Here is a 12195-nt window from a genome sequence, read left to right on the forward strand (position 1 = left end):
TCAGCCACCCCATGAAAGAAAATTGATCCTATCATTTAATGTTATCCCTACCTCAATAAGCTTGAGTCTATAATACTCCCATTCAAGATCCAATTCTGCATTCATTCCCAACTCCCAAGAATGTGGCCATGTATGAAAGGGGAGGTCTAGGGAAGTCTTCTTCATTAAGTCAACAAGAAGTCTAAACCCCAATTAGTGTAATGCTAAGATAATTTGTGGTGATAATGAATGATCCCCATTCATGCCCTTCATCGCATCCAACACAATCTAGATCTTAGCCCCATTTCCTGCCTACCATTTCAGATTTGCACAAAGAAAAATCTTAGCAGTTTTTAGCACTCTGTAATTTTCTGAGGTTGTAGAAGAAAATCACAAAGGTAACCACAAACCAACTTTGGAAGCTGGGATCTATCCCTGCCGGATTTAGAGAGGGCCCTCTCTATAAGATTTAACTTTGTTGTATTGAATATTAGGCTAGTTATGAAGTTTAAGGTTTGATTTGTATTTGAAAGGTTGGTTGATAATTAGATTACCATTGGGCTATCGAGTCTGTTACATAAAGTATGGATCGACTATAGTGTCTATAGATAGATCTCATAGGGAAGGGTAGCCAAACTGAATGGATTCTTTAAAGTTTGTGAAATCGGGGAGGAAGAACAGATTAAGATTCACTTTAGATATGGACCATTGTTACATGAATTCTATATTTAAAGAACAGAAGTTGAAATTATTCGTAGCCAGGTGTAGAGTGTAGATTTAAAAAAATTATGCCCTTTACTTATCTATTGAATAATTTAGATTAGGAAACAAATATGTGCTATAAACAAAGAAATATAAACACATAAGATGATAGAGGCACTTCACCAACAACTTGACACAAGAATCTTGTGAAAGAGATTTCTGTATTACTGGTAAATCCGCTGATGATTCAGAAATATACAATAGTGTTCTTTTGTTCAAAAACCAACCCTTGATACTTCTGAAGATGAAGCATTTATAATTAATTTACAAAAATATCTTGTCAAAATGACTAGGATGTATCTAAAAATAATCAAACTGAATCAATCTAACTTATTACAAAGATATCAGGGAAATTCGATTTGTCTGAAGTTGTGACACTAAATTAGTGGAACAACTAGTTGGCTGGCCTTCGAATTATGCATGTGTTGTTGACGTCAAGTTGTGCAGCCAAATCTACTTTTTACTATAGTAATTCACATAGATTATCCAACATTGTTCACTCGGGATAGTCATCTTCAGTAACTTTCTATACACTTCGTCAACTTCTATATATTTAGATGTCGGCTTGGTGATGAATAGGATTTTAATTGCATACTGAATGTCCAGGTCATATGGAAATTCTTCCAAGAATGCTTTACCTGTCATACTAAATCTTCTGGTTGCAACCTTTGAACTATCTCTTGCCTTGGTCATTATTTTCTCACTGTAATTAGACCACATGCTGAGCTTATCATTAATAACTAATAAATTTGGAAGTCCTTTATTGTAGAGGGGTTCCAACTTGGTGAAGAATTTTTGTAAACTAGTGTCCATAATCTGACATTTTTCTTTAAGTTGTCTCATTAGATTTCTCTTAGTCAACACCTTCCTGACTTCCAATATTGTTTATGTTATGTCTTCAATCTCCAACTCTTTTAATTCATGTCTGTTTTTGGATTTAAGGAATTTGATGAGCTCAATGGCCTCACTAGGCTTATCTCCCAACTGCTTTCTGATTTGTTCGATGGCTTCATTGGACCGTTCAATCAGCTCCTATTGCTAAAAAATAATTTGTATTGAAGGCCAAATGTCTATCATGTCTTCATTGATTCATTTCCAAATATTCTCTTTTACCTGTGCCAATGTATTACTCATGGCACAATCTACTTCCATTTTCTACAATCTTTGGGACAATGTTTGGGATTTATGTGTTTTTGTCAGGAGATCATTCTCAAATCTTGTTTTTTGTTCCTGTAGTACTTTCACTTCTTGTCTTAGTTTCTTTATCTCTTCTCCCTATATAGACATGTTTTCCATGGATTCAGCCAACTTAACCGAATCATCTACAACTGATGTGGGAAGTATTGTAGAAGAGGATGTTCCTGTTGTCGTGGTTGTTGTAGGGATACTTGTTTGAAGTAGAGATGCAATGGGAACTGCATCAAGAGGAACAGCTACTATTTGTGAACTATGTTCCTTTTCTTTTATCAACTTGTCCATCTCTGCTTCAATTTCTTTGATTTGTGCATTATGTTCCACAAGAAGCTTCAACATCTCTTCTTTTTGTAGTTCTGTCTCTCCTAGCTCCTTTACGTGGGGATCTTTTGTTGCAAGCAACTTCAATTGCTTATTTAGGGCTGCTATGTCAGCATTTTTCTTCTTAATTATCTCCTCCATGGATTTTGAATTATCAAGATCAAAGCCTGCTTTGATCACCATTTCCTCCAAGTATTTGATTCTGCTATCTTTATCCAGAGAGGACACTTTCTCCATTTTAAGCTGAGATTGCACATTGTTTAAAGAGAGTTGTAGTTTATAAGCAGTGTTAGAAGTCTGTGTGAAGGTAGAGTAGACCATTTCTGTAGTCTTCCTGTGCATATCTATTTGATCCAAAGGATGAACATCCTTTGCCTCAAACTCAAAGGTAGTTTGTTTGAAATTTACTGCTAACTTTGGTTGTGGGACCTGGGCCTGCAAGAATTCCATATGCATTCTTCCCTTCTCTTTGTCATATGCTAAAATAAGCCTATGCTAGATGGAGGAATACTACTTCCAGAATTGAGCATAGAAAATATCTCTCTTTAATCTCTTTATATCTCTAGAAAATATCCAGCTAACTCTGTTCTGTAGATGACTCTGGAGTGTGAGGTATCGTAGCTGGAATCTCTTTAGTAGCTGAGGATGATGTAGACTTTGTGGTACTATTATCCAACTTAAAAGTTTGAAATCCCGAGAGTACAATAGTACCCTGTGTTTCCTACAGTGGTGGGAAGTCTATTTTAGAGTTTGTTTTAATATTCTTTGTATATATCTTGAACTCTTTGGTTGAGACTTCTGTAACTAAGGGAGATTCATCCTCTATCAGTCTCTTATATGTTTTTTCTCTGGGTATGGGAGTCTCTAAAGTTGTTCTAGAAAGAACCCGCTCTTCGGCCTCCTGCAATGTGTTTTCTACACAAGTGTGTTAGTTCATGTACTTCTCTATTTCTGGCCTTTAGGTATGCACATATGAAATTTCTTTTTGTTCCACTCTTAACTTAGAAATTACCCCAAAGGGATCATAGGAGAAAGTGAAACTAAGAGTGAAATTCATTTGTTTCAGCAGGAGGTTTGCTTCCTCTCCTGTTGCTCTATTGTTGCATATGAAAGGCCCTATATGGAACTAAGACTTCTTCTTAGCTACCATGAAATGGATTAAGTCTGAGTGAATCATTTCCATGATGTAATCCAAGGAAAATATTCTCATTGGAAGGTACTTTGGAAGCTTATATGGTGGCAACTATTAACCATAAACTCTGATTTCTGTGAATGACAGGTAAAGGTACCAGTCTCCTGTTTTCACCTCTTCACCTAGCTGTAAAATTTTCTGAATATCTTAATTATTCCTTGGAATCTGCTAGCCACTCAGAAAATAAGTTGTTGGATAAACAAATTGATCAATGAAGTCTGTAAATCTGAATTATGTGGTTGTCTTCTTGTTAAGGAGGTCCAGAAGACAATAGACTGCATCTCCCCTTGTTGATCAAGCTTCTCCACTACAAAGGGAAACCTATCTGTCTGAAAGAAAATGAACATATACATAAGAATAGAAGAATATCATAACATTCCTTCAGTTAAAAACTGAAGGAATTGTTCATGAATTACATTTTCTAAGAAGTGACCATAGTCAAAGGAGACTAATAGTCCTTCTTCTATAGAAAGGGTGGATAGAAAGCCTAAAATAGGCTCATCTACACATTCATCTGAATAGTAACCAAGGATGGATGACAAGACAAAGATAATCTATCTGGTCCTTTGAGGGAACATAGAAGAGGGATAAGGGGGATTTTTCTTAGGGAGTTGAGAGTCTTCTAGGAGGAAAACTTCAAAAATCCTAGCTCTCTCAGGGAAGGTGAGCTTCTCATAGATTTCTTCGAGAGATTTAAGGGAAAAAGGGGTGAGGGAATCACTGTAGGGGACCTGCAACATTTGGTTTATGCTCTCAGATGTAATGGTCAAAAGGATTTTACAATTAGGGGAAATAATAGCCCTCTTACTTGAAAGGTAAGAGGCATGACATTTTAAGAAGAATTTAGGAAAGTAATAATATTGGGGGAAAATGAACAGGGGAAGGCTACACTGCCAGAGGTTGATTTCATCGAATTGGTTGAGGTAGTTATCACGAAACCAACAGCATAATTTGAAGAGGTTGAATTCACACTGTATCTCGACTATCTTATAGTCTCTATCAACAAGTGGGATGTGATCTAAGTTCACAGGGGGTGTAAGAATGGGATTCACTGTAATGGGAACTTTGGGAGCCATTGTGGTAGCAGTATGAATGTGGGAGATCTTGATAGAAGGAATCTTTAGAAGGCTTCAGGAATTGTTGATAAATTTTGGGTGAGAGTACCTCTGTAATTTGACCAGAGACGGGCAATGGATACTAATGGCTACTGGGAGATCAACGCGAAACAGAAGGTGGGAGTGATGTTCATTAGGCAAAGGGAAAAGGATGTAAGTGTAGGTGAAAATTTAGTTTTAATAGGCCACAAACCGAGTGTAATCGTTGGATTAATAGTCATAGTCTGCATGACTTCATTAATGGAGCGGATAAACGAGAAGAACAGTAATGGGTGGCTGCACAACATGGCAGATAAGGATAGGCGGGTGAAGGGTGCGGGACCGTTGGCGGAAGTGATGGAAAGAGGGACATGTGGCATCATTCGAATGGAGGTTAAGGAGGGACGTGGAGGTGATGGTAGGTGGGAAATTAGGTTGCAGAGGGAGGCGAAAACTGGTTTTGGATGGGGGGTAGGTGGTATGTGGTATCAGTGGGGTGGGAGGGTCCGAAATCACCAGGAGGGGACATGTAGCGGGGTGGAAAATATCTTTTAGGAACCCCCCCTTCGCACCGTTAAAGAGAATCTCTACGGGAGTTATGAAAACACTTATGGGCCGTCAGATAGGAGTGGGAGGATGGTCGGGGAAAATTAATTGTGCGGAATTTAATGCTGGTCGGTCCCACAGAATATTTCGGGCATATGATTTTACACCAAAGTCCAAACTTTGGAAAAATGAACCACTTAGCCAATTACATAGAAAATTCAATTTTTCATATGCTAATGTAATTTTTAAAGCAATAAGGGTGCATTTAAACGTGAAAACCCTATCTATTTTTTCATTCTTATAAGACTAAGAATATTTATTTCAAACCACTAAACTAATATAATCAACTACACTAATCCAGATTAAACTGTTGGATTAACTTATTTACCTATTCTATCTATCTAATCTTAGCCAAGATTACACTGTTTGTCTAAGTTATTTACTCTAATCTAATTAACATAAATTGAAACTTTCTTGAACATGATTAAACTATATGTTTCAAGCAGAAAGGTATTGTGGCATTTAGACAAGTTGCACACAATTTCATGAATTTATTCTTTACAAAACCAATAGACTAGTAGTGGCACTTAAACTAGCATCACTTTCACATTTATTCATTTTTTGTGGGGTTCTTTTATCATTTCTTTTCTTTTTCCTTTTTCTATTTTTTGTATTTATACCCTCTTTTCATTTTTTATTTTCATTTTTCTATCTTTTTTTTGGGAAATCATTTGCAGTAAGCAATATTATTTACAATCTGAAATATTGAAAGAAATTATTCAATCATCATTTGATCCTATAAATTATAGGACCCTAACAGTGGCTCCAATTGGGGATGGCACTTTCTAGTGAAGTGTCAAGAACATTGTAGACTAGTAGCCTTGAATCCTTATCTTTAGCGTTGACGCATTTGAATTTTTTTTGTTGTAGTTATGGTGGAAAAATGACTAAAAGCTTAGGGCCTTCTCCACGGGCTTCAACTTTCAGACATAAGCTACCCACTCATGACAGTACAAGGTAAATGGTATCTATAATGGGTGTGATAAAAACTATTGTTTAGTCCTGAAAAACATAATTCTTTAGCATCCTGCCATTGATAGGTCCTCCAAGTAATTTTGTTCCATCTGTGTTCTTTAGAAAAAATACATTGTTAACTCGGTAGGCATCGATAATGTAAGGTCCCATGCACAAGTTGTCGAACTTACCATGCTTTCCTTTCTCTTCCCTTCTGGAATCCCATTTCAGAACATGATTGTTGATCTGAAAGTCATCAACTTTAGTCCTTTGATCAAATGTCTTCTTGATGTTATCTTGGATCAACTGAGTTCTGTTATGAACTGCTTCTCTTGTCTGATGCAAATGAATTGTTTGGTTTATTCTCCTCTGTAAATCATTTGGTTCTACCTCCAATTCTTGCAGCATCTTTAAAATAGGAATTCCCAACGAAGTTGGAAAAACAACATCAATCCCATAAACTAGCTGGTATGGAGACATGCCTATTGACTTTTTGGTAGTAAGCATGTCTTCCCACAATGCATTAACCAGCTTGTTGTGCCATGATTTTTTATTGTCCTGCAACAACTTTTTAATAATATTAACTAAGATTTTATTGGAAGATTATACCAATCCATTTCCCTGAGGGTAATAGGTTGTAGAATGTCCCAATGTTATCTGATATTTGTTGCAAAAATCTACCATCCTTTTTTACCTGAAAGTTGCAGCATTATCAGTAATAATTTTCCTAGGGCATCCAAATCTTGCAAGGATATTGTTCTCTAGGAATTTTATGATGACTGCATTAGAAGCTTGTCTGGTAGGTATGGCTTCTATCCATTTTGTAAAGTAATCAGTGGTTGTTAGAATCCACTTGTGTTGGGCAGAAGAGGCAGGGTGGATTTCTCCTATAAATTCAAGGCCCCATTGTTGGAAAGGAGTTTCAGTAGATATAGGCCTTAAGGGTAAAGGAAAAAGTTTCTTTTTGCCTTCGAATATTTGGCATTTGTGGCATGAAGTAACTTTCTTTTGGATATCAGAAAATAAGGTGGGCCAGTAAAAACCTACCCTCATAATCTTATTGGCAGTAGTCTTCCAATACATGTGTCCACCGCAGTCTCCTTCATGGAACTCTTGCATGACTTTATCTACTTCATTTTTCACCAAACAGTTTAGTAAAACACCACCAACATCTTTCCAATACAGATTTTCATCCAAAATACAAAACTTAATAGCTTTAAGTTTAATAAATCTAGCTTTTGTTTTAGTTAAACCAGGAGGAGCTTGTAAATTATGTAGAACATAAATAATGTCTGCATACCAAGGAGAGGTGACAAAAACTTATGCCACCTATGGAGTCGTCGACTCATCTAGTTCATTAAATATTGCTAGAAAAATTATATTTAAAGCATGTAAGTTAGATTCTACCATTAATTTTTCTAACCCTTGACCTTTGATGAGTTTAGTGGGTCGGATTTCAATATCATATTCTAATATAACAACAATCCACTTACCCCTTTTCCCATCAGGATCATTTTGGGTCAGTATATCTTTTACTACTGCATTTGGAACAAAAGAAATAATATGTGAATGAAGAATATACAATCTAAAATATTTTATGGCTTTTACTAGGGAAAAAGCTTGTTTTTCCATAATGTCATATTTCAATGCTGCATCTCTCAAAGATTTGCTAAAGAAAGCAATAGGTTGTTCATGGCCTTCATTATTCTTTTGTAGGAGAACTGCAACAATGGTGTGCTCAGAAGCAAATGAAAAAATTAGGAAATATTTAGTAAAATTTGGACTAATTAATACAGGAGCCTGAGTTAAAGCCTGTTTTACATTATTAAATGATTGTCTAGCTTCCATGTTCCATTTCACCTCAATATCTTTCTTTAGCATGTTGGTTATATTCTTTAAAATCTCAGCTAAATTTGAAATGAATCTCCTCAGAAAATTTATCTGTCCAATAAAAGATTGAACTTCCTTTATATTCCTAGGGGGATTAATTTTGAGTATAGCTTCGATTCTGTTGGGATCTATCTTGATTCCTTCTTTCAAAATTATGTGTCCCAACAGTTTTCCTTCTTGCAAACCAAATAATGTTTTCTTGGGGTTGAGGGAAATGCCAAATTTCTGACACTTTTCAAAAACTCTTCTCAGGTGATTTAAGTGTTCCTCATTTGTTTTCAAAAAAATAGTGATGTCATCCAGATATATAACTATGAAGTGACCCATTTCATTAGCAAAAGTAAAATCCATGGCTCTCTGAAAAGTAGCTCCAACATTCATTAGACCAAAAGGCATTTTCACATACATGAAAGTGCCCCAAGGTGTAGTAAATGTTGTCTTCTCTTGATCGTCTGGGTGTACTAAGACTTGGTTATAGCCAGAAAATTCATCTAACAGGGAAATACTGCTAGATCCAACCACCTTTTGTAGAATGTGATCCATTGTGGGCAAAGGATAATTGTCTTTTAAAGAGGCTTTATTCAAATTCTAGAAATCAATGCAGAGCCTGATCTCACCAATCTTTTTCCAAGTGGGAACCAAATTGGATACCCATTTGGAATATCTCAAGGGTACTATGATTTTTACATCATACATTCTTTTTACCTCTTTTTCAACCAAAGGCATAAGCATTGGATTAGTCCTCCTTAATTTTTGTTTAAAGGGTTTATGATCTTCTTTCAAGGAAATTTTTTGTTGTATGATACTGGTGTCATAGGATTTTAGGTCCTCATAACTCCAGGTGAAAAAATCAATGAATTCTTTGAACAATTTAATGTACTTCATCTTTTCAGCCGGGGGAAAGGCTTTGGACAGTTTGATCATTTTGTGTTCTAGTTCAATCCCAATATTATGTTCCTCAACACCAACTCCAGTGGGTTCAATTTTGGGCTTCTTTGCTACATCATTGAAAGCGAATAAATCTTCTAATGGAACAAGCCCTCTAGGTAAGATATTGTGTTTCAGTTGTAAATATTTGTTTCTTGTTTTTCTTCATCTATTTCATGGAATTATAACTTATTCACACTATTATGTACAGTATATTCTACATAAAATTCTATATCTATATTAGCATCTTCAAATTTGTCTTTAGACTGCAAAAAATTCTCAATCTGGGCATCATCTCCAAAGACCTTCAAGTATCTAATGTTATCAGGTACATTAAGTCTATTTTTCACTTCGACAGTATATGGGCGAGTAGGAAGAAATGGAAATTTACAAGTACTTTTTGAAGTAGCAAGACCATCAAGCAGAATTTTTTAATCTCTTGAAACCGCAAACAAATTATATTCAGTAAAAGAATCTAAAGATCCAACATAGCATTCCTATATGCTCTCATCCTAGGATGTTTTGCAGAGTATTCTCCTTTGATTTTTCTTTTATTACCAATTCAGAATCTCCATGGATGGAAATTCGTTTAGCACCCAGTTTCTTTAAAATTTGTAAACCTAAGATTAAGGCTTCGCACTCTACAACATTATTAGAAAACTGGAAATTCAATTTGTAGGAATGACCCTCTGAGCGACGAGTATATGAATTAGAAACCTATACACCAACACCCCCTCCTTCTTTACTCATTGGTCCATCAAAACTCAAATTCCATAAACCTCATCTAAATTATCTTGTTCATTGATTAATGTTTGGCATTCTTCAGTGAGGCAAAGAATAGTGTTTTTATTAGGAACTTGTTCTTGTGCACTTACATCATTATACAAAATAAATGAGTCAAGGTCTGAATGAACAAAATATATGGGATAATTGTTTGGTCTTTCCTGAGTTGTAACCATGAATTTTATAGGTTTTTCTCTATAGAGTCTTTTGTTCTGACCAAAGACTGGGATTGTTGCATAGGACATATCCATCTGTAAGGTTCCCTAGAGTTTGGCTCCCCATGAACGGGAAAGCAACATGCCATATTTGGGAGGTATATCAGCATCCACTATGTCCATAAGTACACATTTGGCTGGTATGTGGACTAAGTTAACACATAAATCCTTTATAGGTCCAAGGCACTTTACTTGAATGGAATCAAATGAGTATAGATCATATTACCTTCTGGTTATATCTAATCCCAATTTCTTCGTGATTACCTTAGGCATAAGATTGTGGGAGGCCCCAGAGTCAAGCTTAGCGTTGTGCAATATTTTATCATGAATGGTTAAACTAACATAAAATGGAGGTACATCTCCCTCTTGAAGTTTACCATCAAGTTCTGGGCCAAATAGTATTTCAGGTTGATCATCTGATACATTGACTGTATCAGTGTTTTCTCCTATGCTCAGCGCTTTCATTACTTAGGATCTATAGGTAGTTTTATTCATTAATTCCGTCAAAGGAATGGGGATTTTGAGTTTTGCCAATTCATTTTCTATATTAAATGATGTCTGAGCTTTATTTAAATTGGAAGCCTCTTGTTTATCAGCCAAATCCTTTTGGGATATGTCTCTTGGTTGGCTGGTAGAGGGATCATTAGTTTGAATTGATTTGGATGCAGTATCAGGTTTTTTCTAGATTAGAACATCAGGATTCTTTCTAGTAAGAATCTCAACGTTCTTCTTGGCAGGTGTTTCAGCTGGTTTTTTAGTCGGAGTATCAGGTGTTTTCCTACTCCTAAGGTTGTATTGCTTATGGACTTCCATAATGGCATTCTCAAAACCTTTCTTGTAATCCTCTGATTCTTCAGGTTCTATTTCATTCTGGGATAACAGGAAAAGGTCTTGTTCTTCCTCAGTAAGAAAAATATAGTCATTATCATTACTCTCACTATCTTTATTTAAGATTTTCTTTGTAGTATCAGCTACCTCAGCCTCCTCATATGTATAATTTTCTTGGAAAGGAGGTATTACCTGCTGGTTGGACCTTTTGGGTCCCTTTGTTTTATCTGGGGTTGATTTCTTCTATAGTTTGGATTCCTTATTTGCCCAGTTTGATTTTCTCTCAGAGGATCCCTATCAACTATACTGATCATATCCATAATTTTCTCCACAGTTCTCAGTAGACTGTCTATTTTATAATCAGTGGAAGCAGAAGATGAAGGTTCCTCTTTTATTGTTACTCTTTTTTCAACTTTCAATTTAGCTTTTTTGGCTAATAAATTAGCCTCTACTTTAAGCGCATTTGCTTGCATTTCCTCTAAGGTTGTGGTATCTCTTTCTCTCAATTTATATGCCATATCAACATCGAATCCTTCTAGGAAATGTATCAGGGCCAAGCCTGGGGGTGGTTTAATGGCAGTGGGGATTGCATTGTAAACCTTATTAAACCTGTCACAGTACTCTTCTACATTTTCATTAGGTCCTCTCTTAAGTTTTTGTAATCGTTAAGGATCTACAGAGGACTCTTTTTAATTTCCCACCTAGTTAGGAAAGATTGGTGAAAAACAGCAAGGTCAGTTATACTACCTGCTGCTAAGTTTTTGAACCACTTTTTGACTTCTCCACCTAAGCTTTGGGTGAACAACCTCAGTTTTACATCATTCTCATCTACTTCATGAAGATCAAAAAATTCATTCATTCTATCTATGTGTTGTTGTGCATTGATAGCAATAGTGCCATCAAATTGGGGAATCCTAGTCTGATAGTCTTAGGGCATATCATGCAATTGGGCAGGTAAAACCAAGGGAGCATAACGAGCAACCATGATATTTGGTCTTAAGGGAGGAGAAGATATAGGATTTGTGGGAATTGATTGAGTTACTACTTGTGATACTACTAGATGAGTAGTAGAAATTACAAAAGAGGTAGGGCCAACTGATGTTGGATGAACTGATTGGGAAGATGAAGTTGATGTTACAATGGTAAGAGCATAAAGTTCAACAGATTGTTGAATGTAAGCTTGATGTACAGCCTGATCAAGTGCTGACACAAGATCCTGCAATTTGTCGAAGTTCTGAAGGACTTGTTGATCCAAATCAGGTTCAACAGATGGTCTTATTGGTTTGTAGGGTTGAAGAATGGATTCATCAACCACTGTCTGATCAACAAAAGTTTCAGACTTAGTCCTAAAAACATTATGTTCGAAAGGTAATTCGAATTGAATATCTTGAATGGTGTCGAGGTTTTCAGGAAGAGAATTGGCCCTTGAAAGGGGGTTATTGCTTCCTTG

The 12195-nt window shown here is 36.0% G+C and overlaps 1 pseudogene; it reads left to right on the top strand.

The window, feature by feature from the left end:
- Positions 1–4638: 4638 nt before the first annotated feature.
- LOC149232774 (ACT domain-containing protein ACR4-like) overlaps positions 4639–12195 on the top strand; it is a 28158-nt pseudogene continuing 20601 nt past the window's right edge.

Source organism: Pinus tabuliformis, chromosome J (assembly GCF_031772625.1).
Source record: "Pinus tabuliformis cultivar Carrire ecotype Pingquan chromosome J, CPIR1, whole genome shotgun sequence".
Classification (NCBI taxonomy): domain Eukaryota; kingdom Viridiplantae; phylum Streptophyta; class Pinopsida; order Pinales; family Pinaceae; genus Pinus; species Pinus tabuliformis.